Consider the following 6,062-nt stretch of genomic DNA (forward strand, 5'->3'; position numbering starts at 1 on the left):
ACAATAACACTTACATGCATTTTATACTTTCATCATTTGCCTATTACTTTTACATATATCATTTCATTTGATTCTTATAATAGCCATGTGGGAAAGAGGGTCAAGGGATTGCAGACTCATTTTTGGTCAGTAGCTTGTCGAAGCTCACTCCCTCAGGAGGTGCCAAGATGGGGATGCAGAATTCTTTAGAATTATTATAGTTTCTTCTATTGCAAAGAAGTGGAATACTTTGAGAAGAAGGAAAATTTTGAATGGGATGTGGATACAGCTCATGGACATTGATTGTCAAGAGAATCTGGAGGGACACACAAGTGTGTATGTGTGTGTCAAGCAGCTAAGTCCATTAAAAGAACTACCAATAGCTGCTAAATGAAAACGAAGCAACCAACTAACCAAAACTCTTTAAGCCCTAACATTACGAGAGACTATCTTAGTTTGAAACATTGAGTTAAAATTCCCTTCCTAATAATCACCGTGGCACCAGCTTCCTGTTTCACAACTGCTAGAAGGCCCATATAAAATTATTTGAAATAAAAAAAAAAGATGCTGTCAAATCCTTCAGCATTGAGTTTGAAATTATGAGAAGTTATATGAAGAGCAGGGATATTGTTCATCTTTGGCCTGGACCTTAAAAGGCAAATTAAGCAGTCAGTCCCTTTATTATTTTCTGCTTTCCCAAATAACTTTCATGAAGGTAATTTTGTTTCTCTTTAAAAAAAAACTTTTAGCAGCTGTGAAAAATAAAGTTAATGTAGTTCAATAGGATGTAAATAACAGAGGCCAACTCAATTAAGTTTGTAATTTGAGAGCCCACCATTATTTAGACTCTAGGAGTGTGAAAAGGAGAAGAGAAATGACCAAGGGTCATGGCACTATTTCCAATCATATTTAAGAAAAACACACACACTCAACAAAACAACTGTTTTGAAAAACTGTGCTGCAGGTTTAAAAGTCCTGTCTCCCTGGTGGCCGGGAATTAGGTGTTCCACACGACATCTGATAATCTGAAAATATTAATTGGTATGATTAGTCTTACTAGCATATGCTTATCTTCCATAATTTTGATAATGGGTTGAGTGAATCAGTTGCTCTGTTTTCTGGCTTTTTCCATGGTCAATTCTGGAATTAATAATTAGGTATAAATGTAGTTGGCTTAGAAAATTGGCAGTACCTAGGCTCAGATGTCCAGGTGAACTGTGGATTGGCTGCCTCTTGTCATCCCTGACAGCTCTCTCTAAAGTAGCCACCATCCCTCGGCCACAACCACTCTTTACCATGTCATCCCATTTTGTTTCCTTCACATCGCTTATCGTAGCCTGACACATTCTTTTGCATATTTGCTGTCTGTGTCCCCTCTAGAGTTCCAGGCTCATGCGAGCACAGCCCCTGCCTCCATATCAGGGCTCAGCACACAGAGGCGCATGGGCCAAATCCAGCCCGCTGCCTGTTTTTTGTGGCGCCCACAAGCTAAGAAGACTTTTTATATTTTTAAATGGTTAAAAAAATCAAAAGTATATGCTTTCTGACACCTAAAAATGATATGAAATTCAACTTTCTGTTTCCATAAGTAGTTTGATTGGAACAGAGCCACACCCATTCACTCGTATAGTGTCCAAGGTTACTTTCGCACTATAATGCCCACAAGGCCTAAAATATATACTGTGTAGAGAAACCAAGATGGCGGCTAGGTGAGACAGGGCCAAGGAACACCTCCATGGAAAACACTAGATAAGGACCAGAGAGTGACCCAGAATACCGATTACAGAGATGTGCCAGCTGGACGAGATCTGCTAGTTCCCAGAGGCTGTACACTTGGTGAAACCGGGAGTCTGTGTTCTGAAACGAGTAAGCTGGCTGGAAGTCCCGCAGCCGCGTGGCGATCTGGGGAAGCCAGGGTTTGGTGTCTGGAGACCAACGGGCTCTTTTAATAAAAAAAAAAAAAGGGGAGAAACCCAGGAGTGGCTGCAGGTGCGATCGTGGGAACCACGCAGTAAAACACAGCAAGAGGGGGCTGGGCCGGCCTCTCGGTGTCTAGCCTGGAAGATAGCCTGCTGCAGATATCCCTGGGGCCAGGGGAATGGAGGGAGGAGCCAGAAGCTGAATGAAACCCCACACTAGCAGCTCGCTCCCAGGAGGGCTGGATAAACTCCTGTCTGGGGCCATGCCCACAGCCCAGAGCCCCGCCAGTTGTCCCGGAGCTGGGAAGGAGGAACTGTGTGAGGAGGGGGGTGTGGAGATGCCCCATTTGGCCATTTTTGCATCAGGCTGAAAGCGAGCCGGCTCGGCCTGGTGGCCAGGGGCTTCCCTTGAGGGACAGCGCACACTGGTGACGTAGCATGGGATTCCCTCGGCAGAGGTCCTGGAGGATCGCGGCTGGGCGGGGGGACCCACTCGGAGATCCCAGGGACACTACGCCAAGTCTGGTGGTTTGTGGGACAGTGAGAGAGAGGGGCTGGGGCTGAAATGAAATGAAGGCTTGGACTCTTGTGGTGGCCTTGAATCTCCGGGTACCGGGGGGATTTGAATATTGAGGCTGTCCTTCCTCCCTGGCCACCCGTACAAGCACCCCGCATTCAGGGCGGACAGCTCCAGCAACACACCCAGGCTGAGTTCTCCGGCTGGACCCCACAAGAATCATTTCCCCACACACCGCGGGGACAAGGGGGAGAACTGTCTTGAGAGCTATAGGTGACTCACAGATGCCATCTGCTGGTTAGTTAGAGAAAGCGTACATCACCGAACAGTGTTTCTGAAAAATTATATAGGTTTTTTTTTTTTACAAATTGAAAGAACCCTGTCGAGCAGAGCAAATGCCAAGAGGCCAAAAATAACAGAAAATCTCAATGCATATGATAAAACCAGATGATATAGAGAATCCAACTCCAAACACACAAATCAAGTTATCAGAAGAAACAAAGTTCCTCGCAGAATTAATCAAAGAAATACAATTGAGGAATGAAAACATGGCAAAGGATTTAAAGGACATCAAGAAGACCATGGCCCAGGATATAAGTGACGTAAAGAAGAACCTAAAAGAGCATAAAGAAGACATTGCAAGATTAAATAAAAAAACAGAAGATTTTATGGAAATAAAAGAAACTGTTGGCCAAATTAAAAAGACTCTGGATATTCACAATACAAGACTAGAGGAAGCTGAACAACATCTCAGTGTCCTAGAAGTCCACAGGACAGAAAATGAAAGAACAAAAGAAAGAATGGAGAAAAAAATCAAAAAAATCAAAATGGATCTCAGGGAAATGATAGATAAAATAAAACGTCCAAACTTAAGACTCATTGGTGTCCCAGAAGGGGAAGAGAAGGGTAAAGGTCTAGAAAGGGTATTCAAAGAAATTGTTGGGGAAGACTTCCCAAACCTTCTACACAATATAAATACACAAAGCGTAAATGCCCAGCGAACTCCAAATAGAATAAATCCAAATAAATCCACTCTGAGACATATTCTGATCAGACTCTCAAATACCGAAGAGAAGGAGCAAGTTCTGAAAGCAGCAAGAGAAAAGCAATTCACCACATACAAAGGAAACAACATAAGACTAAGTTGTGACTACTCAGCGGCCACCATGGAGGTGAGAAGGCAGCGGCATGACATATTTAAAATTCTGAGAGAGAAAAATTTCCAACCAAGAATACTTTATCCAGCAAAGCTCTCCTTCAAGTTTGAGGGAGAGCTTAAATTTTTCACAGACAAACAAATGCTGAGAGACTTTGCCAATAAAAGACCTGCCCTACTTCAGATTCTAAAGGGAGCCCTACCAACAGAGAAGCAACAGAAAGGAGAAAGAGATACAGAGAATTTTAACAGAAATATATAGTACCTTACATCCCAAAGCACCAGGACACTCATTTTTCTCTAGTGATCACGGATCTTTCTCCAGAAGGGACCATAAGCTGGGACATAAAACAAGCCTCAAGAAATTTAGAAAAAAAAAAAATTGAATATACTTAAAGCACATTCTCCAACCACAATGGAATACAAATAGAAGTCAATAATTTTTGAACTGTAACTCCACTATTTACTTCCTACATGATATAAATTACACAAACTCTAGTGACAAATCAATGGTTTTGAACTCAATGTAAAATATGTAATTTTAGACAACTGTATAAAGGTAGGGGAATGGAAGAGTATAGGAACATAGTTTATGTGTCCTATTGAAGTGAAGGTGGTATCAAAGAAAAACAAGATTGATATGGATTTAAGAGGTTAATTTTAACCCCCACAGCAAAGACAAAGAAATTGTCAGAGAATATAACCATAGAGATGAAATGTAGAAATTGGGTTAAGAGAAATGGGGGAAGGGGCAATGGGGAGTTAAGAAATGAGGGTGGAGTTGCTGTTTGAGGTGAAGGGAAAGTTCTAGTAATGGATGGTGGGAAAGAGCATTACAGCATTCTAAAGGTGATTAATCCCACTAATGGAAGGCCAGGGAGGGGGTGGAATGGGAAGATTTAGGCTGTATATATGTTTCCACAACTGAAAAAAAAAAAAAAAAAGACAGTCTAAATAGATGATTGAATGCCAAGGATGAACTTGGATGGGATTGGAGGATAGAGGACAGGTGGCTCAAAGGGACACAGTTGAGACATAAGGAAAAGGAAATATAGAATGTAAGCTTTGTATCATTGTTGAATCTCTTGTAATTCTTAGCTGTGCTTAATGGGATTGCATAAAGGAATGTTCTTGTTCATGGGAAGTGATACGTAAATTATAGTGTATGTTCAAGGATGTGTGCGGCTAGCTCTCATATGTTCAGAAGACAGAGCAATAGATGATGGATGACAGATAGGGAGGGAGGGAAAGAAATAGCTATGTGACAGTAAGTTAAGATTGGTGGATTGAGCTATCAGGGGAGGGGGGTCAGGGTATGATGGAATTCTTTGTATGGGGTTAGTATTGTTTTTGCAACTGTTCCTATAACTTTGAATTTATTTCAAAATAAAAATAAATAAATAAATAAATAAATATATATATATACTGTCTTGCCCATTATAGAAACAATTTGCTGACCCCTGCCGTATGCCCAGGACAATATCTGGTAGTTCATGAGTGCTCAAGAAATGCCTGTGGATGTGTAAGTAAAGAGCACAGCTCCGTGCGAGTTACTTCCAAGAGTCCCTTCCCTGCCACTACTGTACGAGAAGGGGGAACAGATGAACCACAATGAAAAAAACCTCTGGGCTCTTGAACAATCATGAAATCAAAGGGGAAACAAAGTGTGGGCTGGAGTATGCTTTGCTTAACATTTCTTTAAAAGCGATGACAAAGGGCCATTTCAGGAATGTCATGGTATCTCAGGTTCCAATTTCTAGAAACTTGGTACGTTCAGCTTTCTTTTGGTCCAATATATTCCCCTAATCCAGCTCTTTTCCCTCATGCTTTTTATCTGCAATCTGACTAAAGATTGAACTCTGGTTTTTACCACCCCAAATGCAACTAACCTGCCTTCCAAAAAATGTCAGCCTCTTAATCCTCCTTAATAAAAAGGTCCATATAACTTGGAGAATACATTTGAAACATTCCACAGTACAAAAAGACAGTCTGAAAATAACAAGGGGAAAAATGTACTAAATGCATCTGCACACACACAAAGTTGCTAGGGAAACACAGCCGTTCCTTGCAAACTGCCAGTACCATCACATTTACAAAGAATTGACAACTGACCTTTGCCTCCTCTTTTTTCTGCCTGCCTTTTACCAGACATGGTTGCCTCTGATAGGCAGATTTTCTGATACTGCACTGTCTGCCTGGATGAGGGGGTCCCGGTTTAAGGCTTTGCTAAGAGCTAGAATATCTTTTAAGAGTGTCACCACCATCAAGACCCAAACTATGCAATTGAAAGGTGCTTTTTCACATTGGAATTTGGCTTATATAGTCCTGAGGAGAGAGATGACACATTTTGTTGCATTATTTAATATTCCTGCTGAACACCAAATTAAAAATATCCATTAAAGGTTTATTTGATATCTTCCTAATTATTGCCCATTGCGCATTTGACAAATTATTTACACATTTTAATAATTGCAGCTTTCTTTGGAAGTGA

The sequence above is a fragment of the Choloepus didactylus genome, chromosome 19 (assembly GCF_015220235.1).
Source record: "Choloepus didactylus isolate mChoDid1 chromosome 19, mChoDid1.pri, whole genome shotgun sequence".
In the NCBI taxonomy this organism is placed as follows: Eukaryota; Metazoa; Chordata; class Mammalia; order Pilosa; family Megalonychidae; genus Choloepus; species Choloepus didactylus.